This window comes from Amblyraja radiata (genome assembly GCF_010909765.2).
Source record: "Amblyraja radiata isolate CabotCenter1 chromosome 42 unlocalized genomic scaffold, sAmbRad1.1.pri SUPER_42_unloc_2, whole genome shotgun sequence".
NCBI classification, from domain to species: domain Eukaryota; kingdom Metazoa; phylum Chordata; class Chondrichthyes; order Rajiformes; family Rajidae; genus Amblyraja; species Amblyraja radiata.
Window position 1 is genome coordinate 2,406,982 of NW_022630088.1, and position 22,274 is coordinate 2,429,255.

At 46.7% G+C, this 22,274-nt stretch overlaps 1 long non-coding RNA gene across 1 annotated transcript; it reads right to left on the reverse strand.

The window, feature by feature from the left end:
- Positions 1 to 246: 246 nt before the first annotated feature.
- Positions 247 to 17,059, reverse strand: LOC116969049. The gene is made up of 3 exons (XR_004410603.1): positions 16,810 to 17,059; positions 13,157 to 13,162; positions 247 to 260 (listed from the first exon to the last, which is right to left on the reverse strand). It is a non-coding gene; the product is annotated as an uncharacterized LOC116969049 (long non-coding RNA).
- Between the last annotated feature and the right edge of the window lie 5,215 nt (positions 17,060 to 22,274).

Here is a 22,274-nt window from a genome sequence, read left to right on the forward strand (position 1 = left end):
ACAGACCCCAGTCTGTTAGGTTAGACAAGCACACCTCTTCAACCCTCACCCTGAACACCGGCGTTCCACAGGGCTGTGTGCTGAGCCCCCTCCTCTACTACCTCTTCACCTATGACTGCACACCTGTACATGGTACTAACACCATCATCAAGTATGCAGATGATACAACGGTGATTGGTCTCATCAGCAACAACGATGAGTCGGCCTACAGGGAGGAGGTCCAGCACTTAGCAGCATGGTGCGCTGACAACAACCTGGCCCTTAACTCCAAGAAGACCAAGGAGCTCGTTGTAGACTTCAGGAAGTCCAGGGGCGGCACGCACACCCCCATCCACATTAACGGGACGGAGGTGGAACGTGTTTCTAGCTTCAGGTTCCTGGGAGTCAACATCTCCGATGACCTCTCTTGGACCCACAATACCTCAACTCTGATCAAGAAGGCTCACCAGCGTCTCTTCTTCCTGAGGAGACTGAAGAAGGTCCATCTGTCTCCTCAGATCCTGGTGAACTTCTACCGCTGCACCATCGAGAGCATCCTTACCAACTGCTTCACAGTATGGTATGGCAACTGCTCTGTCTCCGACCGGAAGGCATTGCAGAGGGTGGTGAAAATTGCCCAACGCATCACCGGTTCCTCGCTCCCCTCCATTGAGTCTGTCCAAAGCAAGCGTTGTCTGCGGAGGGCGCTCAGCGTCGCCAAGGACTGCTCTCACCCCAACCATGGACTATTTACCCTCCTACCATCTGGGAGGCGCTACAGGGCTCTCCGTTGCCGAACCAGCAGGTCCAGGAACAGCTTCTTCCCGGCGGCTGTCACTCTACTCAACAACGTGCCTCGGTGACTGCCAATCACCCCCCTCCCCCCGGACACTTATTATTATTTATTCAAATAATTTGCTATGTCGCTCTTCCAGGGAGATGCTAAATGCATTTCGTTGTCTCTGTATTGTACACTGACAATGACAATTAAAATTGAATCTGAATCTGATAGCCGTTACGCGCCCTCACTTACATAATACTGTGTTAAGTCCGCCAATGTCTCCAATAAGGAGGGACGTACACAGCGCTCCTCTATTGTAAAATGAAAATGGTACACCTCTGATAGGGCTGATAGGGGCCTCAATTCTCAGTTGAGAGGAGTCTCAACTCTCTTTACACTGGCATCAGCCAATTTTCCCTGTCCCGCCTGCAACTGGTCCAAAACGCCGCAGCGAGACTCCTGACGGGCACCCGAAAAAGGGACCACATCACCCCGATCCTGGCCTCTCTCCACTGGCTCCCTGTGCGGTTCCGTATACATTTCAAGACCCTCCTCTATGTCTACAAAGCCCTCAATGGGCTTGCCCCCTCCTACATTAAAAGTCTTCTCACCCACCACTCCACCTCCAGGTCCCTTACATCGGCCGACTTGGGGCTGCTGAACATCCCGCGGTCTAGGCATAAGCTTAGGGGCGACCGCGCCTTTGCGGTTGCAGCTCCTAGACTGTGGAACAGCATCCCCCTTCCCATCAGAACTGCCCCCTCCATCGACTCCTTTAAGTCAAGGCTAAAAACTTATCTGCACTCCCAAGCCTTTCCTGACGTCCACTGAGCGAGGGCTATATGTATATATGTATGTAGTTTGTTTGTTTATACTATTCTTATAACAAATGTAAAGCACTTTGGCCAACGAGAGTTGTTTTTTAAATGTGCTATATAAATAAATGTGACCTGACTTGACTTGACAATGTGTAAGCCGTCTGCACGAGGAGATTATGGCCCTCCCTTTGTCCGATGACAATACTTTAGTCCGACTGTACACCGACACCTGGGAAGTTGCCAACTGTATTGATGTAGGGACGACAGAGGAGCAGTCCCAGGGGTGGGAGATACATGTTCTGCACCAGCTAATTGCCGTGTATGATTCCCCATGGGAGATTCAGTATGACAATTAGTCCCACTTTACTGATAACAAAGTACAACAGTGGGCAGCAGATAATGGGGTGCAGTGGACCCTCCATGTCCCGTATTACTGCTAAAAGAGCAAATACTTACACGAACTCCCTCCTACATGGTCAAGAGGTGGGCCCTTGTGTTGCAACAAGCAGTAAACAACTTGAACCAACGACCTGTGGCAGGGGGGACATCCACGAGCCGACATCTGACTGTTGCAGTCGAGCCAGATGACGCCACACCGACAAAGAACATGCGGAAGATGCCCGGAAGGTGTGGGTTTCGGTCACCGGCGGAGGACCCCTTCGCAACGGGACAGTTAATGCCGTAGGGCAGGGCAATGCGCGGTGGCTTGTGTTGACCGGGGAGGGTAAACCTATATGTCTTCCTTTAGAGCTCATAACTAGGCGAGAGTGAGCCTGCTCCGCCCTCTCTTTGCAGAACAACTGCGACACGCATCATATATACCGGTCGATGACGTGGATGACACTTCTGGCAGTGCTGGCCGCTGCACCGCTAGTCTGCACCGAATCAAACTCTTATCTTTCGCTGCTGCATGCGTACTGAGTGTGAGCGCTTGATGCTGGGTTGTGCACATGTCCCACATCACAGACAATACGACCATTCTGGGGCTAGTGGGCGTGGGCGGCGCGACTCCGGTGGGCGGCGCGACTCACGTCGCAGCGGCCTCTGCAGTCCGTCTGTCTTTTTATTCTTTTTTGTCTTGTTTCAATGTAAAAACAAATTTTTGACGGGCTATGTGTGTGTGGAGGGCGGGGGGGGGGGGTGGGGAAACTTTTAAAATCTTTCCCCTGCACGGAGAACCCGACCTTTTCCTTGTCGGGTCTCCGTTGTCGTTGGGGCTGAAGAACGTGGAGCGGCCTCCAGCAGGAACGACCTGGGGCTCCAGTCGCGGAGCTGCGGACCTACTCACCATCGCGGAGCTGGCCGAGTCCGGAGCGGGAGGAACGGTGGTGGCGCGCTGCTCCGACCCGACCCCGGGGTTTCGGAGGCTCCAACCGCAGGTCTGGTGGACAGTGACACCGGGAGCCCCCGGGTCCCTGCTGGGAGACCGCTTTTCGGGGCTTCCGCAACGGCGACTTCTTCCGCCCGAGTTGCGGGGTTGAAGAGCACCTGGAGCGGGGCCTACATCACCGCCCCGCGTGGCTTGGAATGGCTGCGGAACTTTGCTAGCGCCCGCCGGGGGCTCCAACACCAAGACCCGGAGCTTGCATCACCCGGCGTGGCTTTAATGGCCGCTGGACAATTACCATCGCCCGCCGGGGGCTTAGACTCTGACATCGGGAGGGGAATTGGGGAGTGCAAGGGAGGGATACGTTTTTGCCTTCCATTATAGCGAGGAGGAGATGCGCTGTGATGGATGTCTGTGTAAATTGTGTTGTGTCTTGGGTCTTTTTGTTGTGTGTATGACTGCAGAAACAGCATACAAATAAAATTGTATTGTATTGTATTGTATTGTATTGTAGTAGAGGCAGGGCAAGCTATCCAAGCCACGAGGTCCGAAATGGTAGCAATACGAACTGGCGCCGTGCAGAATCGGATGGACTTGGACTTCCTACTAACCGAGAAAGGGAGGACTTGTGCCAACATAGGGAGAGAATGCTGCACTTAGATACCGGATGCCAGTTAAAACATTACAACCCTGGTGGCTCACATACGCCAACAGGTTGAGACTTTGAATAAAGTTAGTAAACAATTGCACGACGAGGCCACGGAGAGCGCATGGTGGAATTAGTCGATTGGGGATTCGGAGTATGGGGGCATCTTATTATTCAATGGCTGGTGACTGGGCTTGTTGTGGTGGTGGTTGGCATAATATTCTGCAATTGTGCTCTTCTCTGCGGCAGCGTGTGGAGTACAAAGAGGGTAGAGGGGTGGTATTGAGCACGCGGGCCGAATGCAACGGGATTTGGGGAGTATGGGGTTAATGTGAGGTGAAATTGTGTTCAAAACACCACTTTGCTTGCTTGGTCTGATTAAAAAAAAGGGGGCCAGTAAATCACGGGGATGCTTCCATGGCCATTGAGATAAGTTTCGCTTTCACAGAGGCATCTGAAACTAGCTCGGTGTCTGATAGAACACAGAAGTCACGTCAATATGATATGAATAGTTAGTTTGGCGCATAATCATATATATAATTATTCTCCTGTAATTTTGATTATTATTCGTTGTATACTCAGTAACCTGTAGTTAGACGGACGCTAATGTACACTGATCACTCCAAGGGGTCGAGTGCAGTGTGAGGGTTAAACTGGCAATTTTAGCTAAAATGTGAAATGGAGATATCAGCTAAGTTAGCAGCCCTACATTCCATAGCCAATGAAAACAAGTTTCCAGGCGCGTTATCGTGATCATTGCCTTGGAACGCAGTTTACAAAGCCATTCTATGGGAAAGCTTAAAGTGGGCAAGCACAACACAACAGCAATAGTTGATTAGACCACCCAAGCCACCTGCCGCGAGTAGCGCAGAAACAATGCAGCCAAGGGGGGCTCGAAAAGAGGGCAGTGGCGCGGTCTGCTCAGGTAAAATAAAATGCCATAAATGAAGGTGTTGGGCGCCCTTTCGGAGAGAGAACCTGAGCCTTGGACCGTGTTGCGACGGTGCCAGATGTTCTTGAACGAAACATCCTGTGGCGTGCTATGATGAGTTTGTGAGTGCGTACGGGTTTACGTGTAGAACCACCATTGAGCGTGCCCTGTTGTGTACTCGGGGCTTGCGAGCGCGATATTAGAGGACACGAGAGTGTATGCGACTTATTTAGTAGATTAATAAATGACTGAGTGAATCAAAACTGTTATCTGAGTCCAGTGATTTATCGAACACAACATCGTTCTGCGACATCAAATCGCTGCCCTCGTGTGTTTACTATAAGCTTCCGGGAACTACATCGATTCCAAAAACACTGATTGGATAATTCAGCAAATTGCATTCCCATTTTTTGCTGATTTGGAGAGCTGCCCGTTCAATGTAAGCACATATTTCACGCCTTTTTTTAGCTCCTCTCTGAATTTCTTCTGTGTCAGTGTATAGATACATGTGTTGGTACAAGTACTTAGATACTCTAACATAAAAGCACATTGCTGCATGATATATATCGGTGTATTCAAATACTTGTCTTTGTAAGAAATATTCACTGTTTGCCAATTCATGGAGTGTATTACGTAGGGCAACCACAGCAATAAGAAATTGGCTGACAGAGCGAAGAGCAGAATCATCGATTTTCTCCGGTTCTCCACTTCTGAATCTTTCTGATTGTCATTGTTGTTCCGCAGTCCCCTGCGGATTTTATTTGCTGCAATAATGTGCCTGGTTGTTAAACCATTAAACAGAAGAATAAAACAAATTGGTAATAATGGCGTTATGATGCTGTCAATCATCTCATGTGCTTTCCAGAATAATGAAGTATAATATTCAGGTACGGGGATGCAACCAAACGGCACATTGTCTATCATTACTTGAGGCCTCATGACAAAATAAAATGGAATGCACCTCAAACAGCTCAGGATGGCCACGGCGATAATAACTATTGTCGCTGTTCTCTCGGTACAGTATCTATTCCGCAGGTTTTGACAAGATATCGCGATACAGCGATCGAACGTGAAAGCCACCGTTAGCCAAACGGAGCAGTCTTTACTTGCAATTTTGAAGAGCAGCGTCAGCGCACAAACCGGAGTTATGTGCAAGACTCGAGCGTATGAATAGATCAGATTAATCTGCTCCATAACAATAGCGATAACAACCACCATGAAATCGGCCGCGGCCATTCCAACCAGATAGCGCGTAATACATCTGGACAGTCCACATTCTCCACGAGATAGGACCACGATCGCCACTACATTAACTGTAAGAAAAAAGAAGACACCTGTTTAATCAAATATTCGCATTCATCAGCTTCACGTGATTTAACTACAAGGAAATGCCTCGGCCATGCTGCGCAGCAATGTTCATGCATCAACTTCCGCATATTTCCGATCTTCTGTGTAAAAAGCTGTCCATCAGATTGCCATTAAATTTCTCCCTGATCACATTACCGGTGCGCTCCAGTTCCTAACTCCCCCACACCCCGGGAAAATCTTGTGCCCTTGCCCTATATGTTCGCCTCATGATTTAATACACCCGTTAACATCACCCTCGACCGTCTGCGCTCCAAGGAATAAAGCTCCGTCAGCCCAAATTCTGCCCAGAGACCAGGTTCTCGAGGCTAGGCACCATCTTCGTAAATCTTTCCTGCACTAATTCCAGCTGAACAGCATATGTCCTGTGGCAGGGTGACTAAAAACGGACACAGTATCCCAAGTGTGGGCCCATGAATGTCTTTCCGTGTACAACTGCAGCACAACATCCCACGTTCTATGTTCAATTCCCTCACTGGTGAAGGCCAGCGTGGCGATAACCTTTTGTACTACCCTATCTACCTGCAATGCCTTGTGCAGATCACCATCTACTTGTTGCGCTACAACACAGCTTTCTGTTGAATCTGTGAAAAGGGAAACATTGCTACATTTTCAGTTGAACGACCTTCATAGAAACTAGAAACGAAAGTAAGCAAATCTTTGTTCGGTTGGACTGGGGAGGAGGAGGGGGGGGGGGGGGGGGGGGGTGCAGGGACGCGAATGGACCAAAATGGCTGTTTTGATGCCGCTACCGCGGGAATAAACTGCGTCGTCTGGTGAACAGAAAATATTTGAAATTAGCTACAGAAAGCAACACCCTTCAATCCCAAAGGCCATGGAATAATTGAGCGAGAAACATAGATGAAACGAAGGTAAGAGTTAAAACATTCCACAGCTGCAGGTCTCACCCGGTGGGTCGGGTTGGGACAAGAACTGATTGAAGGTGGATAAACTGCAACAGAACAGGATCGTTTTTGGTTTGGGCAGGGAGGGACATAGGGCACGCGCGGGCGAATGCGACCATCTTACATGGGGCGTCTTTGGCGTCATGGACGTCAGCACCTACAGAGAAACATAGAAACAAGGGTGCAGGAGAGGGCCATTCGGCCCTTCGAGCCAGCATCGCCATTCATTGTGATCATGGCTGATCGTCCCCTATCAATAACCCGTGCCTGCCAGATAATGATCATCAACTCCCAGATAGATTGAACACTTTCTATGGCAGGTTTGAACAGTCTCCAGTCCCTCCACCATTGTCCCCCTCTCCTCTTCCTCCACCTCCATTCCACATCCAGGAGGCCGAGGTGAGGACTACCTTCAGGAGACAGAAGAAAAATAAATCTGCAGGCCCAGACAACATCAGCCCAGCAGTGCTTCATCACTGTGCAGCAGAACTGGCCCCTGTATTCACCGGCATCTTCAACTCATCCCTCTGCCAATGTAGAGTGCCCCAGTGCTTCAAACAATCTACCATCATCCCTGTGCCCAAGTCCAACACATCATCCTGCCTCAATGACTATAGACCGATTGCCCTTACATCTGTGGCCATGAAGTCATTCGAGCGCATTATTCTTGCTCACCTCAAAACCAGCACTTCTTCCAATTTGGACCCACACCAATTCGCATACAGAGCCAATAGGTCAGTGGAAGACACAGTCAATCTGGCCATTCATCACACTCTGCAACACCTGGAAACCGCCAACACGTACGCCCGCATCCTTTTCATGGACTTCAGTTCGGCATTTAACTCCATCAACCCGGTTAGACTCTTCCATAAATTAACGGACATGAACATCGACCCCTGCATCTGTCACTGGATCTACAGCTTCCTTTGGAACAGACAGCAGAGGGTGAAGATACATAACACAATATCTCACCCCCTGCACCTCAGCACAGGAGCCCCTCAGGGCTGCGTCTTGTCTCCCTGGTTATTCTCACTACACAAACCAATTCACATCCCAGCATAGTTCAATTAAAATACGCAGATGACACAACCATCATAGGTCTCATCTCGAACAATAATGAAACAGAATACCGCACTCAAACACACAAAGCAGTCACTTGGTGCACAGATAATAACCTCTCACTCAACACATCAAAAACACACGAACTCATCATTGATTTCAGACGTAAGGCACAACCCAAGACCCCCTACTCATCTCAGGCGAACCCATATCCACCACTGACTCATACAAATTTCTTGGCACTCACATAAGCAATAACCTCAAATGGAAAATCAATTCAAATCACATCTACAAAAAAGCCAACCAAAGACTCTTCTTCCTCCGCCAGCTCAAGAAGTTTAGAGTAAGGAACCACCTCCTAATCAAATTCTACACAGCCATCATCCAAAGCATGCTCACTTCATCAATTACAGTCTGGTTCAGCAGTTTAGACACTCACTCCCGTAATAAATTACAACGCATAGTTAACAAAGCATCCAAAATCATCAGCACTCCCCTTCCATCAATAGAATGACTCCATCACAAACGGTCTGTGTCAAGGGTGAAGAAAATCATCTCTGATCCCTCCCACCCAGCTCACCACATCTTCCACCTGCTGCCATCAGGAAGGCGCTACAGCTCACTGTCCGCCAAGACATCTCGATTTAAAAACAGTTTTTACCCACACGCAATCCGAATTCTGAACACACTATGATAACCGCACATATCCTCCGGCATGCATGTACTGTATATTGTATGATGTTGTGTTTTATGTTATGTTTGACGGGAATCAGCCTACCTTGTAACATCCTGTACTGAACCTGAATTCCACCAGCTTGACTGTGTGGTCATTAAATAATCTAATCTAATCTAATCTAATCCCCATATCCCTTGACTCCACTAGCCCCTAGAGCTCTATCTAAATCTCTCTTAAATCCATCCAGTGACTTGGCCTCCACTGTCCTCTGTGGCAGGGAATTCCACAAATTCACAACTCTCTGGGTGATTTTTTTTCTCTCCTCAGTCTTAAATGGCTTCCCCTTTATTCTAAGACTGGGGCCCCTGGTTCTGGACTCGCCCAACATTGGGAACATTTTTCCTGCATCAAGCTTGTCCAGTCCTTTTATAATTTTATATGTTTATATAAGATACCCCCTCATCCTTCTAAACTCCAGTGAATACAAGCCTAGTCTTTTCAATCTTTCCTCTTATGACGGTCCCACCATCCCAGGGATCAATCTCGTGAACCTACGATGCACTGCCCCAATCACAACGATTGCCTTCCTCAAATTAGCAGACCAAAACTGTACGCAATACTCCTGATGTGGTCTTATCAGAGCCCTATACAACTGCAGAAGAACCTCTTCACTCCTGTACTGAAATCCTCTTATTATGAAGGCCAACATTCCATTAGCTTTCTTCACTGCCTGCTGCACCTGTACGCCGACTTTCAGTGACCGTACTGAGTGTACAAGGTCACCCAGGTCTCTCTGAACCTCCCCCATACATACCCTAACCCCATTGAGATAATAATCTGCCCCTTTGTTTTTTTGCCGCCAAAGTGGATAACCTCACATTTATCTATATTATTCTGCATCTGCCACACATCTGCCCACTCACTCAACCTGTCCAGGTCACCCTGAACCTCCCAACATCCTCTTCACAGTTCACACTGCCACCCAGATTTGTGTCATCCGCAAACTTGCTAATGTTGCTCCTAATTCGCTCTTCCAAATCATTAATATATATGGTAAACAGTTGCGGCCCCAAAACCGAGCCTTGCGGCACTCCACTCGCCACTGCCAGCCATTCTGAAAAGGACCCGTTCACTCCTACCCTTTGCTTCCTGTCTGCCAACCAATTTTCCATCCATGTCAACACCCTACCCCAAATACCATGTGCTCTAATTTTAGTCACCAGTCTCCCGTGCGGGACCTTATCAAAGGCTTTCTGAAAGCCTAGATACACTACATCCACGGGCACCCCTTCATCCATTTTATTTGTCACATCATCAAACGTTCACCTTAACACCTTAATAAACCTAAGGTGACCTGTTTCCATTCTGCATGAATATATGAATCTACGTTGCAGCTCTGCTCTTCACGACTCTCCCATTCACTTGCTTGTGTTCTCGCCTCTAATTTATCAATTTCGTAGGTTTTAGAACCGAAGGTGAACGTTTTCTCTCTCTTTGAAGGTTTGAAAGTCACTTCTAATTCAACTACGACTAAGATCACCTAAGATCGTCTGCAACTTCTCTAGTTTATTCTCCTGGAGCTCTGCACTTTGTCCCATCACTCCTTGCCACACTCTTCCGGCAGTGAACGGTGTACCTGTTCTGTCCAGTGCTGATGAAGAGTTTTCGACCTTAAACGTTAACTCTGTTTCACTTTCACCACTTTCTGTCCCATCAGCTGTGTGCTTCTACAGCCGTCAGGCGTTATTTCAAAATAATGATATCAACTTTGCTTTAATTTCTAATCATAATCCAGCATAATCATCATTAAAACGCCTGGATCCAAATTGAAAAAAAAGAATAGATTAGCCGCTCTGCCCATGATGGTACCTGTGCAAGGCCATCTCTCTATTGATGACCGGTTTAATACCCATTTATATTATGCAACATTTTGGTGCGTACACCCCAGTTCATGTTAATCGGGCTGTAACACTGCACTCTAGATGTCAAACTGAGGAGACATTTGAACGAGTGTGTTGTTGGGAATTTAGAAAAATATAAGGAAGAAGTGTAGGTTAGAATCTGGTCACATACTGCGGAAAAATGACCAGCATAAAATGTTGTTACGGTAATAAATAGAAGTGTCAATCTATTTAGCCTGCACATCACAGCTTAACTAAAACAGCTAAAACTAATATAGTCTGCTGAAAAACAGGCTTCCTTATCTATTGAGAGGTTAGTTGTTCGCAGTTCTGTCTCGGTTCTTAACCGTTGCAACCTTGACATTACAGCTGCTCTTTCTTATGCTTAGCAGTCAAGTCTCCCCAAAGTTAACGAACGGTCTTTTTTAATAACTAAACCCAGCAATTCTCCCTACAGGGACATTGATATCTATAATATCTATTTATTGACGATATGGGAGAGAGTTTTTTTAAACAGCAGGAAACGTAAGGTTAAAGTTAACTCTGGGAAAAGTCAAAGATGGAAGGTTATGCAGACATTGGTGAATGGTGATTTATTTCAACTCCACAAGTAACCATTGTGTCAGGAGAATGTAAAAAATGCAGTGGGTACTATGACTTGTTGACATCCTTTGTCTTCTCCCATCATGTACCGGTGCACACTGATAAAGCTTTCAATTAACCGGCTCCTGCGAAAGGCTCACCACTGAACTGCGAGCGGTTTTATTTTGCGTCTGCCTACCTGAGTAAAGACCGACATAGGGTACGGGCATTGCACAAAATAGCACATAATGCCCTCCTACAGAGGGTAAAAAAGGGAATACTCTGCTCTCTCATGACAGAGATATCTTGGGCTCCGGAATGACGATAAAAGCCCTTTGATAGAGCCGAAAGAATAAAAAGAATGTGTTTTCTCCTGGAGGTAATCTATGTTCCCATGTCAATTCGAACGAGACATTAAAAATGCTACCGTCAGTGCCTGGGGAAACTGGGTATGATTACAAAAGTCAGAAACAAAGACAATATGGGCTCCAACCGAGATAATATAACTGAATATGGAATTGGAGAGCAAAATAGTCAAAATGCAGTCAATGTCACAGTTAACATAAGACACGGCCATCAAGCAGTGACTGGATCCAGTCCTTACCGGGTATTCCAATCGCTGCAAGTACAGGATAGTAAATGCTGGTTATGTAGTATATTGCTGGGTATGGCATTGTCTGGATACAGCTGTAATCAGTTGCTCAAAACGGTCCAACAGCCCCGTGCAGTTGATATAATATACACGCATGAAGGTCCTCGGGGTTAATTAGTGGGAGAGAATCTTCACTCGCACCAGTCACAGCCCATTGAACAAACACTTCAATTAATATGTTTTTAAACTTGTTCTGGCATTGTGTAATGCTGTTCGCGTGTCTAGGGATGTTATAAACATTTGTTTGAACAACCTATCTGATTAAGTTAATTCAATCTTTTTTATATTTCTGCCTTGAGTTTTGAGAATACAATAAACATCTTGGATCAATATCATTTAAAATATGGGCAATCATCTCTAAATAACCAACATTTTCACAGCAGGGGGAACACAGTAGTAGAACAAGTTTAATTAAATCAAATCAAATCAAACTTTATTGTCATCTTGCAAAGCAACAATTGTACAGTGCAATTGAGAAGACGTTTCCCAGGTAATACCGGAGCATCGCACACAAAACTTAAACATTTCACACATAATAACGGTAAAGACAATCCAGTCCCCGAAGAAACAGTATAAATAGTTAAAAGCAGGTGAAACAGCAACATTAAAATACAGTGAAAACAGGCATTAAATGTCCAGGGCAGCTGATTTGAGTGGCCAGTATACAATAACAAAATGACTTTCTAGAGCACATTTACTCCACCACAGTCCCTCTCGGGCGGTTTTTATTGTTGATCATTGCTGCGACGGATGAGATTGAACAAACGGAGATTTCCTGTTCATATTCTTCTACAATTAGATCAGCAGATGTTGGAATGGCTTGTCGTGAGACAAGCGGACTTTTATTTCTTGGGAAGTTGGATATCGGTTAATTGAAAGTCACTCTAGCAAAAATATATTATTAATAGAATCATAGGGCCATGGAGTCACACAGCGCAGAAACAGCTACTTCGGTCCAAATAGTCCATCCCGATCTAAGTGCTACTCCCATTTGCCCGCGTTTCGCCCATTTCTCCATGGGACAAGTATCTATGCACCCGTCCACGTGTTATTTTATAATCTTAACGCGTATGGCTCAATGATCTCCTCTGGCACGTGTTCCACACACCCACTACAATCTCAGTTTAGTTTAGTTTAGAGATACACCGCGGAAAAACAGGTCCTTCAGTCCACCGAGTCCACACCGACCAGCAATTCCCGCGCGTTAGTACAATCCGACACACACGAGGGACAATTTACACCTGTACCAAGCCAATTTACCTGCATGGAAACATAGAAACATATAAAATGAGTGCAGGAGGAGGCCATTCGACCCATCGAGCTAGCACCGCCATTCATGGCTGACCGGCCCCAATCAATAAACCGTGCCTGCCTTCTTCCCATATTCCTTCATTCCACTAGCCCCGAGAGCTCTACCTAACTCCGTCTTAAATCCATCCAGTGATTTGGCCTCCACTGCCTTCTGTGGCAGAGAATTCCACGAATTCACAACTCTCTGGGTGAAAAGTGTTTTCTCACCTCAGCCTTAAATCACCTCCCCCTTATTCTAAGACGGTGGCCCCTGGTTCTGGACTCGCCCAACATTGGGAAAAAATTTCCTGCAACTAGCTTCGCCAGTCCTTTTATAATGTTATATGTTTCTATAAGATCACCCTCATCCTTTTAAACTCCAGTGAATACAATCCATGTCTTTTCAACCTCTCCTCATATGACAGTCCCGCCATCCCAGGGATCAATCTCGTGAACCTACGCTGCACTGCCTCAATCACAAGGATGTCCTTCCTCAAATTAGGAGACCAAAACTGTACACAATACTCTAGATGTGGACTTACCAGAGCCCTATACAACTGCGGAAGAACCCCTTTACTCCTACACTGAAATCCTCTTGTTATGAAGGCCAACATTCCATTAGCTTTCTTCACTGCCTGCTGTACCGGCACTCAAACTTTCATTGACTGATGTAGAATGAAACCCAGGTCTCGCTGCACCTCCTCCTTACCTAACCTAACCCCATTAAGATACTAATCTGCCCCCTTGTTTTTGCCAACAAAGTGGAAAATCTCACATTTATCTATATTCTACTGCATCTGCCACGCAACTGCCCACTCACTCAACCTGTCCAGGTCACCCTGCAACCTCCTAACATCCTCTTCACAGTTCACACTGCCACACAGCTTTGTGTCATCCGCAAACTTGCTGGGGTTTCTCCTAATTCCCTCCTCCAAATCATTAATATATATGGTAAACAGTTCCGGCCCCAACACCGAGCCTTGCGGCATTCCACTCGCCACTGCCTGCCATTCTGAAAAGGACCCGTTCACTCCTTCCCTTTGCTTCCGGTCTGCCAACCAATTTTCTATCCATGTCAATACCCTACCCCCACTACCACGTGCTATAATTTTAGTCACCAGTCTCGCGTGCGGGACCTAGGCTTTCTGAAAGTCTAGATACACTACATCCACTGGCTCCCCTTCATCCATTTTACTTGGCACATCCTCAAAAATGTCCACAAGATTAGTCGAGCATGATTTCCCTTTCATAAATCCATGTTGACTTGGACTAATCCTTTTATTGCTATCCAAATACCCCATTATTACCTCTTTAGTAATTGACTCCAGCATCTTTCCCACCACCGGTCAGGCTAACTAGTCTGTAATTCCCCGTTTTCTCTCTCGCTCCTTTCTTGAAAAGTGGGATAACATTAGATATACTCCAATCCACAGGAACTGATCCTGAATCTATTGAACATTGGAAAATGATCACCAATGCGTCCACTATTCCTCGCCGAATGAAAATTTCCATCAGTTCCTCTACCGCCTTAGATCCTCTGTCCTCCAGTACATCTGGGAGATTGGTTGTGTCTTCCATAGTGAAGACAGATCCGAAGTACCTGTTCAACTCTTCTGCCATTTCCTTGTTACCCATAATAATTTCACCCGTGTCTGCCTTCAAGGGACCCACATTTCACTTTGCTACTCTTTTCCCCTTAACATATCCAAAGAAGCTTTTACTGTCCTTCTTTATATTCCTGGCCAGCTTCACTTCGTACTTCATCTTTTCAGCCTGTATTGCCCGTTTTATTTCCTTCTGTTGTCCTGTTGAAAGTTTCCCAATCCTCTGGCTTCCGGCTACACTTTACTGTGTTATACATCTTTTCTTTTAGTTTTATTCTATCCCTAACTTCTCTTGTCAGCCACGGTTGCCTCCTACTCCCCTTAGAGTCTTCCTTCCTTTTTGGAATGAAATGATGCTGCGTCTTCCGGATTATGCCGATAAATTCCTGCCATTGTTGTTCCACCGTCATTCCTGCTAGGATCCCTTTCCAGTCTACCTTGGCCAGCTCCCGTCTCATGCCTTCATAGTCCCCTATATTCTACGGCAATACTGACACTTCCGATTTAAACTTCTCCTTATGAAATTGCTGATTAAAACGAATCATATTATGATCACTACCTCCAAGAGGTTCCTTTACCTCGAGTTCGCTTATCAAACCTGGTTCATTGGACAACACTAAATCCATAATTGCCTTTTCTCTGGTCGGCTCCAATTCAATTACAAGCTGCTCTAAGAATCCATCTCGGAGACATTGTACAAACTCTTTCTTGGGGTCCTGAACCAACCTGATTTCCAAGTCTACCAGCCTATTGAAACCCCCCATCACCACAGTGGCATTACCTTTGTTACATGCCAGTTTTACCTCCTGCTGCAACTTACACCCTACATCCGGCTACTGTTTGGGGGTCTGTAGATAACACCAATTAGTGTCTTCTTACCTTTATAATTCCTCAACTCAATCCACAGTGACTCTACCTCGTCAGTCCCTATGCCTTCCTTCGCAAGGGACTGAATTCCATCCCTCACCAGCAGAGCTACCCCCCTCCCCCCTCCTCTGTCCACATGCCTGTCCTTTCTATAGGATGTATAACCCTGAATATTCAGGGTTATACATCCTATTCGGAGTTGGTTAATGTTATTGATTTGTAATTAGCCTGATTTGTAATTAGTTGACAAAACCTTAATATATTAATCCGAATGTCCAGGGGGATGGGATAAGGGTAATATTAAAATGACATGCAAGGTGTCAGGCTGTCTGTCACAACATACAACCGCGATAACCCATTATTTCCTTCAGTTAAATATTGGGAAGGTAGCACTATTGTCATTTGCCACTCAACTATTATGTTTGTTTACCTCACTGACTATTTCTTAACCCCCCCCCCCCCCAAATTCCTTTGACAGATTGAATAGAAATGTCCCCAATCTCGTTGTTTTATTAATTGAACACGTAGATGAAAATCCTCAAGGAGTGTAATCAGATGGAAAGTGATTCAGATGCAATGTTTAAGAGCTTGTTCAAAGAAGGGGCATATTTTAAAGGAGTAAGAGATACATGCAGGGGAATGTGTGAGGAGGTTATTATTTGTCTTTAGTTTAGATTGAACCGTGACATCTGAAGATTCAGAGTTTAATATAGTAATTGTGCTGATACTGACTCCAACCAACCACATAATGAATATCATCCATTCTGGAGGTTTTATATTTCTGATGCCATTTAAACTTCACTTGGATTTCAATCACTTCAATGTAAAAGTAATTGGGAATGGGGAGCATTGGAACAATCATTTGCTTATGGTACACATTAACTGCAATATAATAATGTATGCATTTTGATAGGTGCAATGTAAACAAAGATATTTTTATCATTGTTGTGTTATGAATACCACAGAAAATATGATGTACTCTAAAGATCACAATAAATAGAATATAATTGAATAAATATCTATTGTTATTGGACTTTGCATTTCGGAAAAGTCCCAGCTGAGAGGAAGCCAACAAAATACAGATATGCATGGAGACGAGAATAATTTCTTATCATTTCCGGAGAAGCATTTTCTTTCATTATTGAAAACACAACAGGAATTCTGAAGAATTCCGAAGAACACACTCAGGTCAGGAAAAACTTGCTTTATTTGTTATGCAAGGCACAAATGCGTAAAGACTTTCTTTTAAAAAAACACTTTTAAATGCTTTTAAGTTTTGGGCCAGTGGCAGCCAGCTGGTACTGTGAGCCGTCGGCTGTGTGCAGCTTGCCTCACTTTTCCATTTTCACGTGGGTACAGTATGAATGAGAAGATGCTGGTGATTATCTGCTTCTCGACAGGGCCAATGAGGGCTTATATTAGGAACATTTCTCCATCCGTTTCCCACCACGGATGGCTGACTTGCTGAGTTCTACCGGCACTTTGGAGGGGAATGGTCTGGCGACGTGTTGGGTCTGGACCATTCTATGGACTAATGGAGTCGGGGGGAGGGGGGGGGGGGGGAGCTGGAAAAAAGAGTTAGTGTCGATACAGACTCCAGGACTTCATTTGGAGGAGTGGAGAGTCTCCTCAAATTGGAGAATTCAGTGTTCATGTCATTGGGTTGTAAGCTATGAGATGCTATATTTAAGACGGAGTTAGATGTGGCCTTTGTGGCTCGAGGGATCAGGGGGTATGGAGAGAAGGCAGGTACGGGATACTGAGTTGGATGATCAGCCATGATCATATTGAATGGCAGTGCAGGCTCGAAGGGCCGAATGGCCTCTACTCCTGCACCTATTGTCTATGTTTCTATGTGTTCTTCCTCCAATTTGCGTGTCACCTCACTCTGGCAATGGAGGAGGCCCAGGACAAAAAGATCAGTGTGGGAGTGGGAAGGGGAGTTAAAATGGTTGGCAACCGGGATATTCAACAGGCCTTGGCGGACGGAGCGCAAGTGTAGGGTGAAATGCTCGCCTAGTCTAGATACAAGGAATTGCAGATGCTGGTTTACAAAAAGAGACACAAACTCCTGGAGTAACTTGCACCTCTGGAGAGCATGGACAGGCAACGTTCTAGGTCAGGACCCTTCTTCAGATTACTTGATGTGGGGGGTGAAGAAAGTTGGAAAGGAGAGGTGGGAGTGGTCGCCTTAGATTCCATTCCCTTTACAGATGCGGCCTGACCCACTGAGTTCCTCCACCGCTTTAGAGGGAATGGACAGACAACGTTTTGAGTCAGGACCCTTCTTCAGACTGATGATTCAGGTTGAGGCCCTTCTTCAGAAATGATAGGTGGGTGTAGGTGAAGGAGACACAAGACACTGCAGATGCTGGAATCTTGCATAGAACACAATTCACTTCGATGCACAGGATTTCTTGCCCAGAGTGAGGGAATCGAGGACCAGAGGACATGGGTTTAAGGTGAAGGGGAAAAGATTTAATAGGAATCTGAGGGGTGACTTTTCACCACGGGGTGGTGGGTGTATGTAACAAGCTGCCGTTGGAGGTAGTCGGGGCTGGGACTATCCCAACATTTAAGAAACAGCTATAGACTGTTGCATTGATAGGCCAAGTTTGAAGGGATATGGACCAAATGCAGGCAGGTGGGGCTAGTGTAGCCGGGACATGTTGGTTGGTGGGGGCAAGTTGGGTCGAAGGTACTGTTTCCACACTGTATCAGTCTATGACTCTAACACAAAGTGCTGCAGTAACTCAGCGGGTCAGACAGCATCTGTGGAGAACATGGATAGGTGACGTCTCACAGAGTGCTGGAGTAACTCAGCGGGTCAGGCAGCATATGTAGAGAACATGGATATGTGACATTTCACAGAGAGCTGGAGTAACTCAGCGGGTCAGGCAGCATCTGTGGAGAACATGGATAGGTGACATTTCGGGTCAGGACCCTTCTTCAGACTAACACTATGTTAACAGATGAGGGTGTGATCGGCAGATGAATGAAGTGACAGAGGCGAGAGAAAATAAGGAGATAAAAGGATGTGAGATAAGGAGACAGGAATGCATATGTTCAGCTTTAAGGGACATTGGTCAGGTAGCATTTGGAGTATTGCATACAGTTCTGGTCACTCCATTACAGGACTGATGTGGAGGCTTTGGGGAAGGTGCAGAGATGGTTAACCAGAATGGTTTAAAAACAGGGAACTGCAGATGCTGGTTTACAAAAAAAGGACACAAAATGCTGGAATAACTCAGCTGGACAGGCAGCATCTCTGGACAGAAGGACTGAGTGATATTTTCGGTCGAGATTGAGGAGGGTCTCGACCAGAAATGTTACCCATTCCTTCCAGCATTTTGTGTTTATCTAAACTGCGCCTATCCACATGACGGTGTGCCAGCAAGCTGGAGGAGCAGGCAAAGGCCTTACCACAGAGCGGGCAGGTGAAGGGACGCTGGCCGGTGTGGACACGCCGGTGCTCCAGCAAGTGGTCAAGGTGGGTGAAGCCCTTACCACTGGGTGGGCAGGGGAAGGGACGCTCTCCGCTGTGGGCACGCCTGTGCTGCCACAGGCTGGACTTGATCAGAAGAGATTGATGGCAAATTGAATAGGTCAAACTTACTACTCTTCATTTACTTCTAGAGGTAGAGCTAGAGGTACGGCTATTATTATTCGGAAAGGTATACCATTTAAATTAAAGAATACTATATCAGATAAAGAGGGAAGGTGTACTATAGTTTCGGGAGAAATCTACTCCACACCATTGACTATGATAAATATTTACGCTCCGAATTTTGATAATCCCCAATTTTTAAATAAAATTCTGGATATAATATCAGAGCATAATTACCAAAATGTAATAATAGGGGGGGGGGGGGGGTTCAACTGCGTTTTAGACCCATATTTAGACAAATCAATAAAACAAAGGAAGGGTAATTCAAAATCTAGGATTAGTGAACTTCTAAATACATATATAAAAAATACTAATATAACAGATGTATGGAGAACTGCTAACCCAACTGCAAGGGAATACTCGTTTTACTCATCAGGACATAAAACTTACTCACGAATTGATTACTTCTTAGTGGATACAACCTTAATTCCATATATGATCAACCCTAAATACCACAACAGTATTTTACTTCGGAGTCACGTGAGTGACTACATGAAGAACCCGCTCAGTGCGCAGGCGCGGCATTACGCCAGCAGTGCAACAGCGGCCGCAACGGGAGCTAGGCTGTCCCGTTACAGGATGAACCGGACCGTCAGGTGAGTATCCTGAGGTCGGGGTTTCTTTTACAGGTGAGCCTTTTTTCTGCTTGTGTTTTTTACAGGCAGAGAAAAAGGCTCTGGAACAAAACTGTCCCCCGTTCAAGGAGGAACGGTTTCCCGTCGGGGGGAAGGGGGCAGCAACAAGCGGTAGGAGCGACCCGGTGTTCCATAATTCCCCGACACCGTGCCGAGGCCAGCCCGCTAGTACCTGAGCAGCGGGCTGGATGCATAGCCACTCGAGAAGCATCCGGCAGGTGTTCCCGATTGGGACGGGACGTCTCTCCTCCCGCACGGGGGGGAGAGAGAGCCGCCTGAGCCGCTGCGGCTCACGGAGCAGGTGCCTGCGAGACGCGCTGCTGAGGGGCGCTCTCGCTACTACAAGGCAAAAGCTCCAGAAGAAGGCGGTAGGAACCGGGCGCTCCGCTATTCCCATCACCGCGCCGAGCCCAGTCCCGCTAGTGCCTGAACTGCGGGCTGGGGATCTAGCCACCCGAACAGGCATCCGGCCGGTGGCGTCCGATTCGTCGGACGGGGACATGTATCCACCTAAATGGAGGAGAGACAGCCGCCTGAGCTGCATCCAACAGCTATTGGAGCAGCTCCAGCGAGATGCGCAGAAAGAGCGCTCTCGCGAAAAGAAAAAACAAGACTTTCGAAATCTGCCCCCGTCCAACTCCGCAAGAGGAGAAGGGGGGGGGGGGGGCAGCAACAGGCGGTAGGAGCGCTATCCTGGCGTTCCGCTATCCCCGACACCGAGCCGAGTCCAGCTCCGCTAATGTCTGAACAGCGGGCTGGAGGCAAAGCCAAACGGAAGAGCAACCGGCCGGTGGCATCCGACTAGTCGGACGGGGACGTCTCTCCACCCAGGAGGGGGAGGGACAGCCGCCTGAGCCGCATGGAGCGGCTCTTGGAGCAGGTGCTCCAGCAAGGTGCACCCCGGGAGGAGAGCTCTTGCAGAGGGAAGTCAGGCACTCCCTCTACAGTGCCTCCTGCACTGTCCATTGCATCCTCCTTTCCAGAGGATAGCTTTGGGGACCAGGACTAGGCTGGTCCAGAACAAGGGGTTATGGCTGAAGATTTCGGGAGTATGCAGGGGGTGCAGGAGCAGGAACAGCTGCTTGGTGCAGTGGGCCGCTACGTGTCAAAACCCCGTGCAGGGGAACCGCTAGAGGCCAAACTAGCGGCAAGTATCAATCACCTTTCCGACAGAGCTCTGCAGGGGCAGGTGATTAATGAAGCTTTAGATACTATACGGCGCCGGAGAACTGTGAACCTCTAAAAAGTACCAGCGGTGAACAGCCAAATCTGGGGACACATTGGGGCAACCATCCGGCACCACGAGCTAAAGCTGCAGCGGATACTCCGACTATTGACAGCAGGCATCACTTCGTTTGCTCGTTCTATAAACAACACCGAGATGACCACCAATCAACAGGATACACTCGCGTTGTTGTGTAACACGCAGTTTGAAATTAATAATCTGCGGAAAGAAATCATCAAACCTGCCATCAGTCCTCGATTTGCCGGGCTGTGTAAAACACCAGCCGATAAGCCAGACAGGCTGCTCTTCGGGAAGGCAGGGTATAAAACGAGAAAACTGAAAACACACACCACCAAGTGGCAGCACCCCGCCGCATCCACCAGTAAACATCCACCATTCAACACTGGTGAAAGCTCGGGGTCCGATTACTTTCACCGTAAGTCTTTTTTAGACCAGGGCCCAGAGCGGACCCCATGGAAAATGCGCCAACCCCCAACAAACACGCCACATCAGACACCTCGCAAGCCGACCAAAGGGAATCAGAGGAAACACCCGTAACCATGGAGGTAGGTGGGTCTGGTTCCTATCACCTTTTGGGAGGTGGCGGCTTAATACTAACAGGAGGTAGATTGCACCGGTTTGAAGCATAGTGGATATAAAATACAATTCATGTCAGAAAAAACGCCGCCAGTTCAACAATGGCCACAAAGGGTATTTCTCCCTCCGTCAAAGAGAAACGTCAGGGACAAGCTGAACTGGTGAGACTTATCACAAAGGGGGTCATCGAAAAACCAAACATGAACCTTTGGAATTTGTATCGAAAATATTCACTAAAACCAAAAAAGATGGTGGCTGTCGCATCATCATTGACTTAACATCACTAAACAAATTTGTTAAGTATATACATTTCAAAATGGAGACATATGTTACTGCCAAACAACTGAATTCCAAAGGATATTCGACAAGTAGCAAGAGTAATTGGGAAAATGGTAGCAGCATTTCCGGCTACTCAATTTTTTAAAAATAAATAAATAAATAAATAAATAAATTTACAGAGAGAAAAGGTACAGGCAATAAAACGACATACAGGTCACTATGATCGCGTCATGAACTTACCCACTGAAGCAATATCAGAGCTACAGTGGTGGGCAGAAAACGTTTGGCATAGTTTCAGCCCTATCTTTATCACTAACCCTACTTTAGTTACTAAAACAGTTGCCAGTGCTCAAGGCTGGGGAGCGACTAACTCCATATCCAGCACAGGTGGTAGATGGACTAACCTAGAGTCATCATTACTACTTACACTGGGCATTAACTATCTAGACATGTTGGGCGCCTTTTATGGTTTAAAAGCATATGTATCT